General features: G+C 42.6%; 1 pseudogene; it reads right to left on the bottom strand.

The window, feature by feature from the left end:
• Nucleotides 1-14,844: 14,844 nt before the first annotated feature.
• LOC106591306 (nuclear factor 7, brain-like) lies at nt 14,845-16,677 on the bottom strand (annotated as a pseudogene).
• Between the last annotated feature and the right edge of the window lie 7,393 nt (nt 16,678-24,070).

Here is a 24,070-nt window from a genome sequence, read left to right as displayed (position 1 = left end):
TGTCTATCCCTCCTCATAGCCAGGGGATCCCTCACTGTCCCTGCTCTAACCCTCTATGGCCAGGTAGATTGGTACTGTCTTCTTCCCTCCTCTAGCCAGCGGTAGATTGGTGACTGGCTGTGTCTATCCCTCTATAGCCAGGTAGTTGGTACTGTCTGTCCTAACCCTCTATAGCCAGGTAGATTGTTTACTGCTGTCTATCCCTCTATAGCCAGGTAGATTGGTACTCACAACTTGTCTAACTCCCTCTATAGCCAGAGTAGATTGGTGACTGGCTGTCTAACCCCTCTATAGCCAGGTAGATTGGTGACTGGCTGTCTAACCCTCTATACCAGGTAGATTGGTGACTGGCTGTCTAACCCTCTATAGGTATTGTGATAAGCTGTCTATCCCTTTAATTGGTGAAGCTACCAGCTGTCTGTCCCTCTCTAGCCAGGTAGATTGGTGACTGGCTGTCTATCCCTCTATACAGCCAGCTAGATTATGGTGACTGGCTGTCTAACCCTCTATAGCCAGTAGATTGTTGACTGTCCCACTGTCCCTATCCCTCCACCATAGCCAAGGTAGGTTCAGGTGAACTGGCTTCTAACAACCTCTATAGCCAGGTAGTTGGTACTGCTTCTTATCCCTCTATAGCCAGGTAGATTGGTGACTGGCTGTCTACACCTCTATAGCCAGGTAGATTGGTGACTGGCTGTCTAACCCTCTATACGTGTTTTGGCTTACTCTGTCCCTCTATAGCCAGGATGAGTTGGTACTGCTGTCTAACCCTCTTCCAGTAGATTGGTGACTGGCTGTCTATTAACCCCTCTACTAGCCATTTTACTGTCTGTCTCCCCTACCAGGTGGATTGGTGAGCTGGCTGTCTGTCCCTCTCATATTCCAGAGTGGATTGAAGTGAGCTGGCTGTCTGTCCCTCTATAGCCAGGTAGATTGGTGACTGTCAATCACCTCTACTATCCAGTAGATTGGTACTGGCTGTCTAGCCCTCTATAGTCAGGTAAGTTGGTGACTGTCTGTCTTCCCTCTACTCCAGCCAGGTAGATTGGTGACTGTCTGTCCCCATTGCCTTCAGGTAGTTGAGACTGTTATATCTAACTCCCTCTATAGCCAGGTAGATTGATGATTGTCTGCTCTAACCCTCTATGGCCAGGTAGATTGGTGGCTGGCTATCTAGCCCTCTGTAGCCAGGCACATTGGTGGCCACCATCCACCCAACCTCTTGGCCAAGATGGGTGGTAGTAGCTGTCTCCCTGTCCCTTTATAGCCAGTTGATTAGCGCATTCTACTCTATAGCCAGGTAGATTGGTGACTGGCTGTCTGTCCCTCTAGTTACCTGCAAGAATACTTGCTAGTTTTATCTGGGTGATGTTACCTGTGGTGTTACCTGCGGGTGATCCCAGTGGTGATTCCCTTATAAAGTTACTTGGTGGTGTTACCTGGTGGTGTTACTTGCGGGTGATCTCTGTGGTGATCTCTGGTGATCTCTGTGTGATCTCAGGTGACCCTTATGGTGTTACCTGGTGGTGATCTCTGTGGTGACCTCGCAGTAGATCCCCAGTGGTGTTACCATAAGTTGAATTACCTGGGTGGTGTTTACTCTGGTGGTGATCCCTGTGCAGTGATCCCTGGTGGTGATCCCTTGGTGGTGATCCTGTGGTAGATCCCTGAGTGGTGATCCCCTGGTGGTGATCCCTGGTGGTGTTACCTGGTGGAATTACCTGTTGAGTATTACCTGGTGAGTGATCTGGTGATCCCTGGTAGGAGTCCCTGGTGGTGATCCCTGTGTTGGTGATACCTGGTGGTGATCCCTTGTGTGGTGTTAACTGGTGGTGTTACCTGGTGGTGATAATTTCCGCTGGACCTTCCACAGGAACATAAACAGGAACACTTCTATGTAAAACCTTTTGCTTTCTATGCACTTAATTTTATTAAAGGCAAGGTTCACCACTGTGTTACATTAGAGCATCCTCTTAACCTGTTCTCTGTTTACCCGAACAGGCCTGTATTTACTGTTACATCACCTCTCTGTCTCTAACCATCCTCTAACCTGTTCTCTGTCCCAGGGGAACAGGCCTGTATTACTGCACATTATCTCTCTCTCTGTCTCTAACCATCCTCTAACCTGTTCTCTGTACCCAGAGGGAGCAGGCCTGTATTACTGCATTATCTCTCTGTCTCTAACCATCCTCTAACCTGTTCTCTGTACCCAGGGGGAACAGGCCTGCTATTACTGTGCTACATTATCTCTCTGTCTCTAACCATCCTCTACACCTGTTCTCTGTACCCAGGGAACAGGCCTGTATTACTGTAGCCATCACCTCTCTGTCTCCTAACCATCCTCTAACCTTTCTCTGTACCCAGGGGAAACAGACCCTGTATTACTGTACATCACCTCTCTGTCTCTAACCATCCTCTAACCTGTTCTCTGTACCCAGGGGGAACAGGCCTGTATTACTGTACATTATCTCTCTGTCTCTAACCATCCTCTAACCTTTCTCTGTACCCAGGAGAACAGGGCCTGTATTACTGTACATTATCTCTCTGTCTCTAACCATCCTCTACCCCTCTGTGTATTGTCCAGGGGGAACGGCCTGTATTACTGTACATTATCTCTCTGTCTCTAACCATCCTCTACCCCTCTGTGTATTGGTCCAGGGGGTGAACAGCTCTTGCCCAGTCACTGAGTGCCAACCAGTCCATCCCCTGCACCCTCAGTCACCTGGACCTCTCAGGAAACATACTGCGGGCAGACCGACATCCCGGTAGGTGGCGACATGGTCATGATCTGTCTTGGTCACCTCCTTAATAACAGAGACATAATGGGTAGAGTTCAAAGGAGAAAGGGACTTTCGGTTCATTTGCACAGGTATTGAAACAAGAGTTAAATGAAGACGGAGAGATCTAGCTGAACCAGCTCGTCTAGTCTTCACACACCAAAGTCCTATTGCGCTCATCTCCCCTCCTCCGAGCCAGAGAGACGCACAACACAACCGCAGTCCAAATCACACTGATATCTAGCATCAATGAAACCACATGATTGTGTTCGCTAGTCTCTCTACCCAGCTCAGTGTTGATGCCTGTAGTCAGCTGGGTTTAAATCAGTCATCTGACTGGAGGATCACCTTGTAGATCTGACACACTGTGAGCCACTAGAGCCTGATGGGAAGGTTGATGTCAGAGGACAAGTCCTTCTGATTGGCTTAATGGGTGATGGATTAGAAGCCTTCACTTTCTGAGACTGTCAGGCCTGATGTTAGCTTGGTCCGGGGTTCCCATGGGAAACGGGTGCCCACACACACACAGACACACACATCTACTGACCTCAGTGCTCTCAGCATAGCTGTTGATCACAATCTTGAAGGTCACCACGACAACCCCTGACCAGAGATACAATGGCCTTCAGAGAAAGGGAGGTAGCTGTTCACTATCGTTGGCAGGAAGCAGTATTACCTGTTACCTATAGACCATCATTTATCCAGACAGGATTACCTGTTACCTATAGACAGCATCAGACCATCATTTATCCAGACAGGATTACCTGTTACCTTTATCCAGACAGGATTACCTGTTACCTATAGACCATCATCTATCCAGACAGGATTACCTGTTACCTGTAGACCATCATTTATCCAGACAGGATTACCTGTTACCTATAGACCATCATTTATCCAGACAGGATTACCTGTTACCTTTTATCCAGACAGGATTACCTGTTACCTATAGACCATCATCTATCCAGACAGGATTACCTGTTACCTGTAGACCATCATTTCTCCAGACAGGATTACCTGTTACCTATAGACCATCATCTATCCAGACAGGATTACCTGTTACATGTAGACCATCATTTATCCAGACAGGATTACCTGTTACCTATAGACAGCATCAGACCATCATTTATCCAGACAGGGATTACCTGTTACCTATAGACCATCATTTATCCAGACAGGATTACCTGTTACCTATAGACCATCATTTATCCAGACAGGATTACCTGTTACCTATAGACAGCATCAGACCATCATTTATCCAGACAGGATTACCTGTTACCTTTATCCAGACAGGATTACCTGTTACCTATAGACCATCATCTATCCAGACAGGATTACCTGTTACCTGTAGACCATCATTTATCCAGACAGGATTACCTGTTACCTATAGACCATCATTTATCCAGACAGGATTACCTGTTACCTTTATCCAGACAGGATTACCTGTTACCTATAGACCATCATCTATCCAGACAGGATTACCTGTTACCTGTAGACCATCATTTCTCCAGACAGGATTACCTGTTACCTATAGACCATCATCTATCCAGACAGGATTACCTGTTACATGTAGACCATCATTTATCCAGACAGGATTACCTGTTACCTATAGACAGCATCAGACCATCATTTATCCAGACAGGATTACCTGTTACCTATAGACCATCATTTATCCAGACGGGATTACCTGTTACCTATAGACAGCATCAGACCATCATCTATCCAGACAGGATTACCTGTTACCTTTATCCAGACAGGATTACCTGTTACCTATAGACCATCATTTATCCAGACGGTTACCTGATACCTATAGGAAAGCATCAGACCATTTATCCAGACAGGATTACCTGTTACCTATAGAAAGCATCAGACCATTTATCCAGACAGGATTACCTGTTACCTATAGACCATCATTTATCCAGACAGGATTACCTGTTACCTATAGACCATCATTTATCCAGACAGGATTACCTGTTACCTATAGACCATCATTTATCCAGACAGGATTACCTGTTACCTATAGACCATCATTTATCCAGACAGGATTACCTGTTACCTGTAGACCATGTATCCAGACAGGATTACCTGTTACCTATAGACCATCATTTATCCAGACAGGATTACCTGTTACCTATAGACAGCATCAGACCATCATTTATCCAGACAGGATTACCTGTTACCTATAGACCATCATTTGTCCAGACAGGATTACTTGATACCTATAGAAAGCATCGGACCATTTATCCAGACAGGATTACCTGTTACCTATAGAAAGCATCAGTCCATTTATCCAGACAGGATTACCTGTTACCTATAGACCATCATTTATCCAGACAGGATTACCGGTTACCTATAGACCATCATTTATCCAGACAGGATTACCTGTTACCTATAGACAGCATCAGACCATTTATCCAGACAGGATTACCTGTTACCTATAGACCATCATTTATCCAGACAGAATTACCTGTTACCTATAGACCATCATCTATCCAGACAGGATGACCTGTTACCTGTAGACCATCATTTATCCAGACAGGATTACCTGTTACCTATAGACAGCATCAGACCATCATTTATCCAGACAGGATTACCTGTTACCTATAGACCATCATTTATCCAGACAGGATTACCTGTTACCTATAGACAGCATCAGACCATTTATCCAGACAGGATTACCTGTTACCTATAGACCATCATTTATCCAGACAGGATTACCTGTTACCTATAGACCATCATTTATCCAGACAGGATTACCTGTTACCTATAGACAGCATCAGACCATCATTCATCTATCCAGACTGTCTTTGTGTACTAGTGCTAAAACGTGTGTTTTTCCTCCATTTTTTCGACCAGCATTTCTACCATTTCCTGGGCCAACCCAACAGCCTGACGACTCTGGACTTGTCCAACACAGACTGTTCTCTGGACCTGGTGAGTGAGACAATAGTCTGGTGTGCATTTCCTGCGTGTAGGATTACGTGTGTGTGTGTGTGTGTGTGTGTGTGTGTGTGTGTGTGTGTGTGTGTGTGTGTGTGTGTGTGTGTGTGAGCTTGTGTTTTACTGTATTGTTTATGGTATGGTAGCTAGATGTGTTTTCTTTCTACTAAATGTCTTGGTAAGTGGCAATATTTAACAAACTTTAAACTACTTATTTTAGGAGACAGTGCTCTGCGAGCAGGCAGCAGGCAGGCTGGGATTGACAGTTCTGGTCGCCTAGTGATGGACCTTAATCCCGCTTCAGAAGCGGCATTACTTTACAGACAAGTAAAATGCCGTTCATGTCTCCAGAGAAGGTTTCGTGTCGGCGTTTAAAAAGCCGTAGTGTTGCCTACCTTAAAAGACAAAACAAACATGCCGTAGCCAAGGTGTTTTCCAGGAGCGACGTACCATGATATCTGAATAGACTCATCGATACAGCCTACTGTAGTTTCATATGAGGAGACAAAAACACCATCACCCACTCAGAGGGAGGGAGAGAGAGGAGGGACATACCATGATATCTGAATAGACTCATCGATACAGCCTACTGTAGTTTCATATGAGGAGACAAAAACACCATCACCCACTCAGAGGGAGGGAGAGAGAGGAGGGACATACCATGATATCTGAATAGACTCATCGATACAGCCTACTGTAGTTTCATATGAGGAGACAAAAACACCATCACCCACTCAGAGGGAGGGAGAGAGAGGAGGGACATACCATGATATCTGAATAGACTCATCGATACAGCCTACTGTAGTTTCATATGAGGAGACAAAAACACCATCACCCACTCAGAGGGAGGGAGAGAGAGGAGGGACATACCATGATATCTGAATAGACTCATCGATACAGCCTACTGTAGTTTCATATGAGGAGACAAAAACACCATCACCCACTCAGAGGGAGGGAGAGAGAGGAGGGACATACCATGATATCTGAATAGACTCATCGATACAGCCTACTGTAGTTTCATATGAGGAGACAAAAACACCATCACCCACTCAGAGGGAGGGAGAGAGAGGAGGGACATACCATGATATCTGAATAGACTCATCGATACAGCCTACTGTAGTTTCATATGAGGAGACAAAAAACACCATCACCCACTCAGAGGGAGGGAGAGAGAGGAGGGACATACCATGATATCTGAATAGACTCATCGATACAGCCTACTGTAGTTTCATATGAGGATACAAAAAACACCATCACCCACTCAGAGGGAGGGAGAGAGGAGGGGCAGGCAGAACAATGTGCATATATCTGGTAATCTGTGTCTCACTAAATATTAACTGTCTTGCCTTGCAAAAGTCACCTAAAGTAACCCTAAAGTTACCCTAAAGTAACTCTAAAGTTACCTAAAGTAACCTAAAAGTTACCCTAAAGCAAACTAAAGTTACCTAAAGTTACCTAAAGTTTGCCTCTTCCTCTCTGGTTTTATAGCCATATAATCTAGTTAGACTATGACACGGAAAATTATGTTTTATGATAACGGCACTGATTTTAATTATGTGGGGGGGGAGATAAAACATTTGGTTATGGATTTTTCTTAACATTAAGGATCCCAACTTCGTTTAAATGTTTTTTTAACTGGTTTGCTCCAAGCTACGGACCTTATGAGAACGTTTAATCACTGATACATTGTAACCACCCCCATGAACAACCATGTCCTTGGCCAGATGGTGTTGCATCAAACAGCATAGACTAACATGCTGACCAAACTGGCCATGTTGCGTGCGTGAGCACTGCAAAATCAATGTACACATATGTCATTCAATCATTTCATCCAAACTAGAAGTCCCTCCGTGTGTTAATGCTAATGGCTAAAGCTGGTATCTGTGCTAATCCACTCCTCTGTATTATAGGTGTGTTAATGCTAATGGTTATTGGCTAAAGCTGGTATCTGTGCTAATCCACTCCTCTGTATTATAGGTGTGTTAATGCTAATGGATAATGGCTACTGGCTAAAACTGGTATCTGTGCTAATCCACTCCTCTGTATTATAGGTGTGTTAATGCTAATGGCTAATGGCTACTGGCTAAAGCTGGTATCTGTGCTAATCCACTCCTCTGTATTATAGGTGTGTTAATGCTAATGGATAATGACTACTGGCTAAAGCTGGTATCTGTGCTAATCCACTCCTCTGTATTATAGGTGTGTTAATGCTAATGGGAAATGGCTACTGGCTAATGCTGGTATCTGTGCTAATCCACTCCTCTGTATTATAGGTGTGTTAATGCTAATGGCTACTGGCTAAAGCTGGTATCTGTGCTAATCCACTCCTCCGTATTATAGGTGTGTTAATGCTAATGGATAATGGCTATTGGCTAAAGCTGGTATCTGTGCTAATCCACTCCTCCGTATTAGGGGCGGCAGGGTAGCCTAGTGGTTAGAGTGTTGGACTAGTAACTGCAAGTTAAATAAAGGTACAAAATACAATTATAGGTGTGTTAATGCTAATAGCTAATGCTAATATCTGTTCTAACCAATTCCTCTGTATTCCAGGTGTGTTCTGCTCTCCTGAGAGGCTCCGTCCAGAACCTCTCTGTCCTCAACATGTCCAAGAGTGTATTTGCACATAGGTGAGACCCACGACATCCCATAATATAACAACCAGCAGTAGTGTAGGGTAGAGTACCACAGACCCTCTGCCTCAGCCGTGGGGTCATCTCATCTTATCATAATACATCTATTTTAGTCCTAGCATTATCTCATTTAGCTCATTCATTTCATCTCCCCACATTGCCCAGTTGGTCACAACGTGTTAGTTCTGGTACGGCTGCCACCAAAGACCCCATGTTGCGGCTTTGCAGCTGTATTCAGATTGTAATGTATTTAAATATGAATATTTATCTAGTCTGTGGGTGGTTGTCATTTATCAATGTGTCTGACCCAGGAGGATTGATAGCTGTTAATTAGAGAAGCTGTCTGACAGTTTTATATCATTTCATTTTCTGTTTTATTATCAATTCAATTCCCAGAGAGGCAATTACTGCAGCAACAACAACAATAACATGACAGCATACCACAACCATACCGCACCCATACCGCACCCATACCGCAATGATACTGCAACCATACCGCACTCATACTGCACCCATACTGCACTCATACCACAACCATACCGCACTCATACCACACTCATACCACACCCATACCGCACTCATACCGCACTCATACCGCACCCATACCGCACCCATACCGCACCCATACCGCACCCATACCGCACCCATACTGCACCCATACCGCAACCATACCACACCCAACCATTCACATCATCAGATCATCATAGAGCACATGGATAACACTACTGAGATGTCGATCTAAAGTTCAATCTAGACATACAGTACCAGTGAAACGTTTGGACACACCTACTCATTCAAGGGTTTTTCTTTATTTTTTTTACTATTTTCTACATTGTAGAATAATAGTGAAGACATCAAAACTATGAAATAACACACATGGAATCATGTATTAACCAAAAAAGTGTTAAACAAATCAAAATATATTTTAGATTTTAGTTTCTTCAAAGTAGCCACCCTTTGCCTTGATGACAGCTTTGCACGCACTTGGTACTCTCTCTATCTTCTTCATGAGGTAGTCACCTGGAAAATATATATATATAAATTGTGCCTTGTTAAAATGTATTTCCTTCTTAATGCGTTTGAGCCAATCAGTTGTGTTGTGACAAGGTAGGGGTGGTATACAGAAGATAGTATAGACTTATTATTTTACCAAATAGGGCTATGGCAAGAACAGCTCAAATAAGCAAAGAGAAACAACAGTCCATCATTATTAGATTAGATTGCAGCCCAAATAAATACTTCAGAGTTCAAGTAACAGACACATCTCAACATCAACTGTTCAGAGGAGACTGCTGAAAAGAAACCACTACAAAAGGCTTGTGCCGAGAAACACGAGCAATGGAGATTAGAACGGTGGAAATCTTTCCTTTGGTATGATGATTCCAAATTTGAGATTTTTGGTTCCAACCGCCATGTCTTTGTGAGACGCAGAGTAGGTGAACGGATGATCTCCGCATGTGTGGTTCCCACCGTGAAGCATGGAGGAGGTGGTGTGATGGTTTATCACATAAATATACAGTATTTCACATTTTAAAGTGAATTGCATTAGAAACAAATAATTTAAATGTTCCCAATGCAGCACACTCTTGTAAGAATAACAACCACGATTGACCCTGGATAATTAGATTAATATAAAAATGGATTCTTAAAAATGATAAAGCAATAGAATGGGAAACGTTTTACCAGACTTGATACATATCAATCGAACCGTTTTTTTTTTTTAAATAGACACTTATAAACAAATACAAGAAAATGTTTCAGTATAATACAATACGCTAAAAGATAAAATATTTATTCAATGTTGATGCCGAAAAGGCTTTCGACCTTCTTGAATTGTCTTTTCTCTTCAAAACTTTGGAAGCTTTCAACTTTCCAGATGAAATAATGCATTTTATAAAAATGTTAGATAAATGTCCTAAAGCAAAAATATACACAATACATTATCAGATGAAATTGCTTTAGAATTGGGCACAAGACAAGGATGTCCTCTCTCCCCCCATCTGTTTGCACTGGCAATTGAACAGCTTGCAGAAAGAACATAACAGGTATCATCAGTATTGGTAAACAGTATAAACTAAACTTATTTGCAGACAATCTCCTGATATACCTGATCAATTTTGAAAACTCAATGCCCCCCTGCAATGCCCTCCCCTGCTAAAAATATTTTCAGAATACTCTAAAATCTCAGGATATAAAATGTATGTGGAAAAAAACAGCAATCTTTCAAGTAGACTACAAAAAAATATCAAACACTTAGGATGCTTAATAAGTGACAACAAACAACACATTTATAAGGATAACTTTATCCCTTTACTCAACAATATGAAAGCAGACCTAATTAAATGGAACAATCTTCCCATGAATCTAACAGGTAGAATAAACCTCTTCAGAATGGCAAAACATTTTCTGGGTAATGCCAATTACCCCACCGAAGACATTCTTTTAAAAAGTATACAAATTAAAATAATAGACTTAAAAGGAACATTTTAAACCTTCCTAAGTTTGAGGGTGGTTTAAACCTTCCTTAGTCTGAGGGTGGTTTAAACCTTCCTAAGTCTGAGGGTGGTTTAAACCTTCCTAAGTCTGAGGGTGGTTTAAACCTTCCTAAGTCTGAGGGTGGTTTAAACCTTCCTAAGTCTGAGGGTGGTTTAAACCTTCCAGACTTGGAATTGTATCACCTCGCCACCCAAGGCTTTCACTTGGGACATATAGTTAAATGTACTAAAGAGGAACAATGGGTACATATTGAAGATGCACATGCTCATCCCCGGAATATTTTTTCAAAGGATAAAACTAAGAGCATTAACAACTTCATAGTTAAGAACACTATGACAATATAGAACACTATAACAATATGGAACACTATAACAATATGGAACACTATAACAATATGGAACACTATAATAATATAGAACACTATAACAATATAGAACACTAACAATAAAGAACACTATAACAGTATAGAACACTATAACAGTATAGAACACTATAACAGTATAGAACACTATAACAATATGGAACACTATAACAATATGGAACACTATAACAATATGGAACACTATAACAATATAGAACACTAACAGTATAGAACACTATAACAATATGGAACACTATAACAATATAGAACACTAACAGTATAGAACACTATAACAATATGGAACACTATAACAATATGGAACACTAACAATAAAGAACACTAACAATAAAGAACACTAACAATAAAGAACACTAACAATAAAGAACACTAACAATATGGAACACTATAACAGTATGGAACACTATAACAGTATAGAACACTATAACAATATAGAACACTAACAATAAAGAACACTATAACAATATAGAACACTATAACAGTATAGAACACTATAACAATATGGAACACTATAGCAGTATAGAACACTATAACAATATGGAACACTATAACAATATAGAACACTAACAGTATAGAACACTATATCAATATGGAACACTATAACAATATAGAACACTAACAGTATAGAACACTATAACAATATGGAACACTATAACAATATAGAACACTAACAGTATAGAACACTATATCAATATGGAACACTATAACAATAAAGAACACTAACAGTATAGAACACTATAACAATATGGAACACTATAACAATAAAGGACACTAACAATAAAGAACACTAACAATAAAGGACACTAACAGTATAGAACACTATAACAATATAGAACACTAACAATAAAGAACACTATAACAATATAGAACACTATAAGAGTATAGAACACTATAACAATATGGAACACAATAGCAGTATAGAACACTATAACAATATGGAACACTATAACAATATAGAACACTAACAGTATAGAACACTATAACAATATGGAACACTATAACAATATAGAACACTAACAGTATAGAACACTATATCAATATGGAACACTATAACAATAAAGGACACTAACAATAAAGAACACTAACAATAAAGGACACTAACAATAAAGAACACTAACAATAAAGGACACTAACAATAAAGGACACTAACAATAAAGAACACTAACAATAAAGGACACTAACAGTATAGAACACTATAACAATATAGAACACTAACAATAAAGAACACTATAACAATATAGAACACTATAAGAGTATAGAACACTATAACAATATGGAACACAATAGCAGTATAGAACACTATAACAATATGGAACACTATAACAATATAGAACACTAACAGTATAGAACACTATAACAATATGGAACACTATAACAATATAGAACACTAACAGTATAGAACACTATATCAATATGGAACACTATAACAATAAAGGACACTAACAATAAAGAACACTAACAATAAAGGACACTAACAATAAAGAACACTAACAATAAAGGACACTAACAATAAAGGACACTAACAATAAAGGACAATAACAATAAAGGACACTAACAATAAAGGACAATAACAATAAAGAACACTAACAATATAGAACACTAACAATATAGAACACTAACAGTATAGAACATTATAACAATATGGAACACTATAACAGTATAGAACACTAACAATAAAGGACACTAACAGTATAGAACACTATAACAATATGGAACACTATAACAATATGGAACACTATAACAATAAAGAACACTAACAATAAAGAACACTAACAATATAGAACACTAACAATAAAGGACACTAACAATAAAGAACACTAACAATAAAGGACAATAACAATAAAGGACACTAACAATAAAGGACACTAACAATAAAGGACACTAACAATAAAGGACACTAACAATAAAGAACACTAACAATAAAGAACACTAACAATATAGAACACTAACAGTATAGAACACTGTATCAATATGGAACACTATAACAATAAAGAACACTAACAATAAAGGACACTAACAATAAAGAACACTAACAATAAAGGACACTAACAATAAAGAACACTAACAATAAAGGACAATAACAATAAAGGACACTAACAATAAAGAACACTAACAATAAAGGACACTAACAATAAAGGACACTAACAATAAAGAACACTAACAATAAAGAACACTAACAATAAAGAACACTATAACAGTATAGAACACTATAACAATATAGAACACTATAACAGTATAGAACACTATAACAATATAGAACACTATAACAGTATAGAACACTAACAATAAAGAACACTAACAATAAAGAACACTATAACAGTATAGAACACTAACAGTATAGAACACTAACAATAAAGGACACTAACAATAAAGAACACTAACAATAAAGGACAATAACAATAAAGAACACTAACAATATAGAACACTAACAGTATAGAACACTAACAATAAAGAACACTAACAATAAAGAACACTATAACAGTATAGAACACTATAACAGTATAGAACATTATAACAATATGGAACACTATAACAATATGGAAGAAAATTAAATGTATTCAACAAGAACCAATATCCCTCCCTAAAAACACAACCTTATGGAACAATCCTTGGATAGTTTTTCAGAATTGGTCCACAATTTTCACTGATAAATTGGTCCAAATGGAGAACTAAAGGCATGTAAACCATACATTACTTGGTAAAAGGAAATACATTTATTTCCATGACTGCATAAAAAATGTTCATTTGAAATCTTTTGGTTATCAGAACAATCTTGAGGGAGTCCTATTTGAGTCAGAGAAATATATTCATATGATAGGTAAGCAATAAAAAACCTTGCAGAGAGCCAATCCAACTGAAAAAATATAAACTATTGGAATCAGGACTTAAAAAGGACTGATATTGGCACAAGATGGAGGGAATGTTGGAACAAGGCTAATGAAATGACAGTTAATGAAAATGTGCGTATTAAACCAGTGTAAACTAATGTATAAAAGTAATTATACAAGAGACAAAATTCACAACTTCTACAGCACAACAGCAGAGTCATATCTTAATTGTAAAAGTAACAATGACTCAATAATCCATGCCTTCTGGGAATGTTATAAAGTCCAAAAGTTATGGGCGGAGTTCACAGGAGGCTGGTGAGGGGAGGAGGGCTCATAATAATGTCTGGAATGGAGTGACTGGAGTGGTATCAAACACATGAAAACCATGTGTATGATGTGTTTGAAACCATTCCATTTATTTCGTTCCAGCCATTACTATGAGTCCATCCTCCCCAATTAATGTGCCACCTGTGGCCCAAGTTCGAAAATTGGCTGTCAGAAATTTTACAATGTAAATTTACTTTTAATCCATCTGTCTGCATATTTCAAGACATGGCATGTGAGGTTGCAAGGGGGTGTTGTCGTTTGTATGGGTGTGTTTTGTATTGTTTAAAAAATATAATAAAATCTTACCCCCCCCAAAAAATGGCACATTATAAGTATAATATTATAATATATTTCTGTCCCGTAGTTTCTAGAAATGATGTATTATCTTAAACCAAAAGAATATCTCCTGATAATGTCCACTGAAACTGACACATGCAGGCACACTCGTGCAGCGTACACATTCGCACACCTTACTGGGATGACATCACTGTCAGAGACACCTTTGATTGGCAGATGTGTATATCAGGGTTGTTGTCATCTGCAGCCTCTGCCATACCAAGGTATGGGAACAGTCTCTCAGTAAATGTGTCTTTATAAGTGGAGATTAGTGTGTCTTTGGGGTCGTAGAAGGACACCTTCCCCTCCCTGTCGTAGTCCAGCTGCACTCTGATCCTCTGGGGTCTCCTCTTCAGACTGGTGATGTCACCTCCTCCTTCTTTAATGGTACCATTCTGCTGCTCTATACACCAGATTCCATCCTGTGGTGATGCACACCCCTTCCCCTTCCTGTCAAGGGACTCTTTAGCCACGCCCAGAAGCCAGTGAGTGTGGTCCCCCACCCTCCACTTCCCAGCTGTGTTTCCCTGAGCTGAACCCCTCAGATGCCAGAACATCTATATACTTTGTTAATCTCTCTGGGTTGTCAGGGAGCTGCTGTTTTCTACCTGTGTATCTCACACTGGTCATATAATCAGTCAGAGAGAGCTCTGGAGGTGCAGTGTTGGGGTCCAGAATCACAGGAGTGTATTTGAGGATCCCCTGCATCTTCTCCCAGACTCTGAACTGCAGGTTTCCCAGGTGTTTGGCCTCGTCTATCAGAGCTCCTGAGACCAGATGTGGATCTAGCAGTAAGTACTGGGATCTTTCCTTTGTGGTCTTGAAGTTCTGCAGGAATGACATGTCTTCAGCTTTCAGCTCCTCCTCTATGGTTCTGATTGTGTCTGATAGTGATGATATCTTTCTGCTCATCTCGTCAATCTTCTTCTTCATCATCTGACTCTTCTGCTCCTCTTCCTCCCTCGGTGCAGCTTTCCTGGCTGCCTCTTCATCTCGTAGAAACTGGTGAATCTTCTCAAACTCTTTCCTAATCTGTTTCTCTGTGTGCTGGACCTGGCTCTTCATGTGCTTTGCTGTTTAATTAAAGGTTTAACTTTCTTAAAGACCTTCAGCTTCTCCTTTAAGGGCTTCAGGGCAGTCTGGAGTTCCTCCTTATAATCCTGGACAGCCTCGTCTACAGGGACACAGACATGAGATCTATGTTTCTGTGAGGACTGACACACCACACAGACGGGCTGGTTATCCTCCAGACAGAAGAGTTTGAGTTTCTCACTGTGCAGACTGCAGAGCACCTCAGACCCAGCTGAAGCTCTCTGACTCTCCTCTTCTACCTCAGACTCAGCTGAAGCTCTCTGACTCTCCTCTTCTACCTCAGACCAAACTGAAGCTCTCTGACTCCCCTCTTCTACCTCAGACCCAGCTGAAGCTCTCTGACTCTCCTCTTCTACCGCAGACCCAGCTGAAGCTCTCTGACTCTCCTCTTCTACCTCAGACCCAGCTGAAGCTCTCTGACTCTCCTCTTCTACCTCAGACCCAGCTGAAGCTCTCTGACTCTCCTCTTCTACCTCAGACCCAGCTGAAGCTCTCTGACTCTCCTCTTCTACCTCAGACCCAGCTGAAGCTCTCTGACTCCCCTCTTCTACCTCAGACCCAGCTGAAGCTCTCTGACTCTCCTCTTCTACCTCAGACCAAACTGAAGCTCTCTGACTCTCCTCTTCTACCTCAGACCCAGCTGAAGCTCTCTGACTCTCCTCTTCTACCTCAGACCCAGCTGAAGCTCTCTGACTCTCCTCTTCTACCTCAGACCAAACTGAAGCTCTCTGACTCTCCTCTTCTATCTCAGACCCAGCTGAAGCTCTCTGACTCTCCTCTTCTACCTCAGACCAAACTGAAGCTCTCTGACTCCTCTCCTGTAAGAAGGCTTCACACAGGTTCTTTAGAGCCAGGTTACAGGGAGGTTCAATCATAGGAAATCTTATCCTACATACTGGACATTCCCATGGTTCCTTCTGTTTCCAGCATAATTCCAGACAGGCTTTACAAAAGCAGACGGGACAGGAGAAATCCTCCTCTGGGAGAGAACGTTTGGATGCCATTTTCTCACACAGTGCCACTCCTTGTTCTGTAACAGCTTCTGAAGTGGCGTTCACTTACTCTCCACAATTTCCACTTTCAAGAGAAAATAATCCACTCTCATGCATCATTTCCACCCAACAGTGAAGCTACACCTGGAGATGACAGTTCTGATGATGATACGTCCTTCTGATCTCTCTCTCTCACCATGTAAATTCAACTGTTGTGGCTCCAATAGAGATGAACACCAGATAGCTCAATGTTACAGTACTGAACTGTACTCCGCTTTACCCTCTGACCTGCACTTTACCCTCATCATGTGAGTCAAAGGCAGGGTTTACAGGTAACCAGGAGTGCTTAGACAGGTAAGTTGTGTTTTACATTGATGCCTACAACCCTGATCAGCCAATCAGAGGTGTCCCTAACAGCGACGACTGTTATCAAGGAACCTCACATCATCCAATAAGGATTGATTCAACTTCCTGATTTGTGTAGCAGGAGAGAATGATCTGAATGCAGGCATTATGGAGTAACAGCTTTTAATGCCTTAGCAAAACGGCTATCCATCTCTCTCGTCCCTCTCTCCCATTCCTCTCTCCCATTCCTCTCTCCCATTCCTCTCTCCCATTCCTCTATCCCATTCCTCTATCCCATGCCAGCAGCATACCACCCTGCATCCCACTGCTGGCTTGCTTCTGAAGCTAAGCAGGGTTGGTCCTGGTCAGTCCCTGGTTGGGAGACCAGATGCTGCTGGAAGTGGTGTTGGAGGGCCAGTAGGAGGCACTCTTTCCTCTGGTCTAAAAAAATAAATGTATATCCCAACACCCCAGGGTAGTGATTGGGGACATTGCCCTGTGTAGGGTGCTGTCTTTTGGATGGGACGTTAAATGGGTGTCCTGACTCTCTGTGGTCACTGAAGATCCCATGGTACTTATTGTAGAGTAGGGGTGTTAACCCTGGTGTCCTGACTCTCTGTGGTCACTATAGATCCCATGGTACTTACCCTAGAGTAGGGGTGTTAACCCTGGTGTCCTGACTCTCTGTGGTCACTATAGATCCCATGGTACTTATTGTAGAGTAGGGGTGTTAACCCTGGTGTCCTGACTCTCTGTGGTCACTATAGATCCCATGGTACTTATTGTAGAGTAGGGGTGTTAACCCTGGTGTCCTGACTCTCTGTGGTCACTATAGATCCCATGGTACTTATTGTAGAGTAGGGGTGTTAACCCTGGTGTCCTGACTCTCTGTGGTCACTATAGATCCTATGGTACTTATCGTAGAGTAGGGGTGTTAACCCTGGTGTCCTGACTCTCTGTGGTCACTATAGATCCCATGGTACTTATCCTAGAGTAGGGGTGTTAACCCTGGTGTCCTGACTCTCTGTGGTCACTATAGATCCTATGGTACTTATTGTAGAGTAGGGGTGTTAACCCTGGTGTCCTGACTCTCTGTGGTCACTACAGATCCCATGGTACTTATCATAAGAGTAGGGGTGTTAACCCTGGTGTCCTGACTCTCTGTGGTCACTATAGATCCCATGGTACTTATCATAAGAGTAGGGGTGTTAACCCTGGTGTCCTGACTCTCTGTGGTCACTATAGATCCCATGGTACTTATTGTAGAGTAGGGGTGTTAACCCTGGTGTCCTGACTCTCTGTGGTCACTATAGATCCCATGGTACTTATTGTAGAGTAGGGGTGTTAGCCCCGGTGTCCTGACTCTCTGTGGTCACTATAGATCCCATGGTACTTATCATAAGAGTAGGGGTGTTAACCCCGGTGTCCTGACTCTCTGTGGTCACTATAGATCCTATGGTACTTATCATAAGAGTAGGGGTGTTAAACCCGGTGTCCTGACTCTCTGTGGTCACTATAGATCCTATGGTACTTATCATAAGAGTAGGGGTGTTAACCCCGGTGTCCTGACTCTCTGTGGTCACTATAGATCCTATGGTACTTATCATAAGAGTAGGGGTGTTAACCCCGGTGTCCTGACTCTCTGTGGTCTCTACAGATCCCATGGTACTTATCGTAGAGTAGGGGTGTTAGCCCCGGTGTCCTGACTCTCTGTGGTCACTATAGATCCCATGGTACTTATCGTAGAGTAGGGGTGTTAACCCCGGTGTCCTGACTCTCTGTGGTCACTATAGATCCTATGGTACTTATCGTAGAGTAGGGGTGTTAACCCCGGTGTCCTGACTCTCTGTGGTCACTATAGATCCTATGGTACTTATCGTAGAGTAGGGGTGTTAACCCCCGGTGTCCTGACTCTCTGTGGTCACTATAGATCCTATGGTACTTATCGTAGAGTAGGGGTGTTAACCCTGGTGTCCTGACTCTCTGTGGTCTCTATAGATCCCATGGTACTTATTGTAGAGTAGGGGTGTTAACCCTGGTGTCCTGACTCTCTGTGGTCACTATAGATCCATGGTACTTATCATAAGAGTAGGGGTGTTAACCCTGGTGTCCTGACTCTCTGTGGTCACTATAGACCCCATGGTTCTTATCATAAGAGTAGGGGTGTTAACCCTGGTGTCCTGACTCTCTGTGGTCACTATAGACCCCATGGTTCTTATCATAAGAGTAGAGGTGTTAACCCTGGTGTCCTGACTCTCTGTGGTCACTATAGACCCCATGGTTCTTATCATAAGAGTAGAGGTGTTAACCCTGGTGTCCTGGCTAAATTCCCAATCTGACCTTCAAACCATCATGTTCACCTAATCATCCCCAGCTTACAATTGGCTCATTCATCCCCCTCCTCTCCCCTGTAACTATTCCCCAGGTTGTTGCTGTAAATGAGAACGTGTTCTCAGTCAAATGACCTGGTAAAATAAGGGTTAAAATAAAAGATGTAAATTAATTCTTCCTCCCTCCCTGTCACTCTCCCAGCCTTAGGGTATGTACAAATAAACAAGGTGTGTACACACTCTCTCTCACACACACCAGCAGTCTGCCAATCCTGTTTCTGCCTCCGCTGCAGTTTTCACCCCTCTCTCTCTGTATCTCTCTCTCTCTCTCTCTCTCTCTCTCTCTCTCTCTCTCTCTCTCTCTCTCTCTCTCTCTCTCTCTCTCCTCATTCACAAGCTGATCCTGGGAAAGACCTCTTTTCATGCCTTGGAACTCAAAACTGAGATTTCTATTCACTTCACAGCGCTCGGCTCTCACAGACAGGGGAAGAGATTGAACATTTTGCATGGTTGCTTAGCCAGTCAGTTCCTTAAATTAACCTGAATATATACGTCCAAAGTTGAGGAAACAGTAAACTTTGGTCAGAATTGTCCTGTAAGCAATATTCAGTCTCCAAATACAGGACGGAAGAGTCAATTCCTTGGGCTACATGATGCTGGCCATCCGTCAGCTGGCATTTGACCCTGACATTTGACCCCTGATGCATCACTCTTTAGGAGGTCACTGAGGCCAGGCAGCACAGTAAAACTCAGACTCTGCACTGCTGAATGTAATGCCAGCCTGGACTGCCCTTATTGATGTTAGTGTATTGATATCAGTGTCAGGTTCAATGGGTTGGAAGGCTTCTCTCTAGATTGGGGGAAATAGAGACATGGTAACCAGAAAAGGATTACTGTGAAACTACATCCTGTCCTCACTGAACTGAACAGACCATATGATTACTGTGAAACTACATCCTGTCCTCACTGAACTGAACAGACCATATGATTACTGTGAAACTACATCCTGTCCTCACTGAACTGAACAGACCATATGATTACTGTGAAACTACATCCTGTCCTCACTGAACTGAACAGACCATATGATTACTGTGAAACTACATCCTGTCCTCACTGAACTGAACAGACCATATGATTACTGTGAAACTACATCCTGTCCTCACTGAACTGAACAGACCATATGATTACTGTGAAACTACATCCTGTCCTCACTGAACTGAACAGACCATATGATTACTGTGAAACTACATCCTGTCCTCACTGAACTGAACAGACCATATGATTACTGTGAAACTACATCCTGTCCTCACTGAACTGAACAGACCATATGATTACTGTGAAACTACATCCTGTCCTCACTGAACTGAACAGACCATATGATTACTGTGAAACTACATCCTGTCCTCACTGAACTGAACAGACCACCATTCTGTATACTTCTGGCCCTTCTTTGGACACTGTGTTAACTAACCTCTAGACGAGCTTCAATGCCATACAACTCTCCTTCCGTGGCCTACAACTGCTCTTAAATACAAGTAAAACTAAATGCATGCTCTTCAACCGATCGCTGCCCGCACCTGCCCGCCCGTCCAGCATCACTACTCTGTACGGTTCTGACTTAGAATATGTGGACAACTACAAATACCTGGGTGTCTGGTTAGACTGTAAACTCTCCTTCCAGACTCACATTAAGCATCTCCAATCCAAAATTAAATCTAATATCGGCTTCCCTATTTCTCAACAAAGCATCTTTCACTCATGCTGCCTAACATACCCTCGTAAAACTGACCATCCTACCGATCCTCGACTTCGGCGATGTAATTTAATTTACAAAATAGCCTCCAACACTCTACTCAGCCAACTGGATGCAGTCTATCACAGTGCCATCCGTTTTGTCACCATAGCCCCATATACTACCCACCACTGCGACCTGTATGCTCTCGTTGGCTGGTCCTCGCTACATATTCGGTCGCCAAACCCACTGGCTCCAGGTCATCTATAAGTCTTTGCTAGGTAAAGCCCCGCCTTATCTCAGCTCACTGGTCACCATAGCAGCACCCACCCGTAGCACGAACGAACTGCAAAAATCACTGAAGCTGGAGACTCATATCTCCCTCACTATCTTTAACACCAGCTGTCTCTACACCTCTACATAGCTCATCTGTAAATAGCCCATGCAACTACCTCATCCCCATGCTGTTATTTATTTTATTTATTTTGCTCCTTTGCACCCCAGTATCTCTACTTGCACACTCATCTTCTGCACATCCATCACTCCTGTGTTTAATTGCTATATTGTAATTATTTCGCCACTACGGCCTATTTATTGCCTTACCTCCCTTATCCTACCTCATTTGCACACACTGTAATATACTTTTTCTATTGTATTATTGACTGTATGTTTTTTTATTCCATGTGGAACTCTGTGTTGTTGTTTGTGTCGCACTGCTTTGCTTTATCTTGGTCAGGTCGCAGTTGTAAATGAGAACTTGTTCTCAACTAGCCTACCTGGTTAAATAAAGGTAAAATAAAAAGTCCAGTCCTTACTGAACTGAGCAGAACATATCGGACATCACTAAGGATGTGCAGTGCATGTTAGAACCATTATTCACTGTTCTATTCTCAGTGTTCTAACTCTTATCTGTCAAACACCTGGAGATTGATTTGTAGACAGAGTACCCTCTTTGCATATCAGTCAGATTACCTACAGTAGTAGTGGGTAATGGTTCAAGGATAGAGACGTTTGTTTGTTTAAATCTGTATTACCCTGTCACAGTCTCTCCTCACATCATTACCCCATCACAGCGTCTCTCCTCACATCATTACCCCCTCAGTGTCTCTCCTCACATCATTACCCCCGTCACAGTGTCTCTCCTCACATCATTACCCCGTCACAGTGTCTCTCCTCACATCATTACCCCGTCACAGTCTCTCCTCACATCATTACCCCGTCACAGTCTCTCCTCACATCATTACCCCCGTCACATTGTCTCTCCTCACATCATTACCCCATCACAGTGTCTCTCCTCACATCATTACCCCGTCACAGTGTCTCTCCTCACATCATTACCCCGTCAGTGTCTCCTAACATCATTACCCCGTCAGTGTCTCTCCTCACATCATTACCCCGTCAGTGTCTCTCCTCACATCATTACCCCGTCACAGCGTCTCTCCTCACATCATTACCCCGTCCACAGCGTCTCTCCTCACATCATTACCCCCGTCACAGTGTCTCTCCTCACATCATTACCCCGTCAGTGTCTCCTAACATCATTACCCCGTCAGTGTCTCTCCTCACATCATTACCCCGTCAGTGTCTCTCCTCACATCATTACCCCGTCAGTGTCTCTCCTCACATCATTACCCCGTCAGTGTCTCCTCACATCATTACCCCGTCACAGCATCTCTCCTCACATCATTACCCCGTCACAGCGTCTCTCCTCCACATCATTACCCCGTCACAGCGTCTCTCCTCACATCATTACCCCGTCCACAGTGTCTCCTCACATCATTACCCCGTCACAGTGTCTCTCCTCACATCATTACCCCGTCACAGTCTCTCCTCACATCATTACCCCGTCACATTGTCTCTCCTCACATCATTACCCCATCACAGCGTCTCTCCTCACATCATTACCCCCTCAGTGTCTCTCCTCACATCATTACCCCGTTATAGTGTCTCTCCTCACATCATTACCCCGTCAGTGTCTCTCCTCACATCATTACCCCCTCAGTGTCTCTCCTCACATCATTACCCCGTCACAGTGTCTCTCCTCACATCATTACCCCGTCACAATCTCTCCTCACATCATTACCCCGTCACAGTCTCTCCTCACATCATTACCCCGTCACATTGTCTCTCCTCACATCATTACCCCATCACAGTGTCTCTCCTCACATCATTACCCCGTCACAGTGTCTCTCCTCACATCATTACCCCGTCAGTGTCTCCTCACATCATTACCCCGTCACAGTGTCTCTCCTCACATCATTACCCCGTCACAGTGTCTCTCCTCACATCATTACCCCGTCACAGTGTCTCTCCTCACATCATTACCCCGTCACAGTGTCTCTCCTCACATCATTACCCCCGTCACAGTGTCTCTCCTCACATCATTACCCCGTCAGTGTCTCTCCTCACATCATTACCCGTCAGTGTCTCCTAACATCATTACCCCGTCAGTGTCTCCTCACATCATTACCCCGTCAGTGTCTCCTCACATCATTACCCCGTCAGTGTCTCTCCTCACATCATTACCCCGTCACAGTGTCTCTCCTCACATCATTACCCCGTCACAGTCTCTCCTCACATCATTACCCTGTCACAGTGTCTCTCCTCACATCATTACCCCGTCAGTGTCTCTCCTCACATCATTACCCCGTCACAGCGTCTCTCCTCACATCATTACCCCGTCACAGCGTCTCTCCTCACATCATTACCCCGTCACAGCGTCTCTCCTCACATCATTACCCCGTCACAGCGTCTCTCCTCCACATCATTACCCCGTCACAGTGTCTCCTCACATCATTACCCCGTCACAGTGTCTCCTCACATCATTACCCCGTCACAGTGTTCTCCCCTCACATCATTACCCTGTCAC

This window comes from Salmo salar, unplaced genomic scaffold, assembly GCF_905237065.1.
Source record: "Salmo salar unplaced genomic scaffold, Ssal_v3.1, whole genome shotgun sequence".
NCBI lineage: Eukaryota > Metazoa > Chordata > Actinopteri > Salmoniformes > Salmonidae > Salmo > Salmo salar.
The sequence above is the reverse complement of the archived record's forward strand: the minus strand, read 5'-3'. Positions and strand labels throughout refer to the sequence as shown.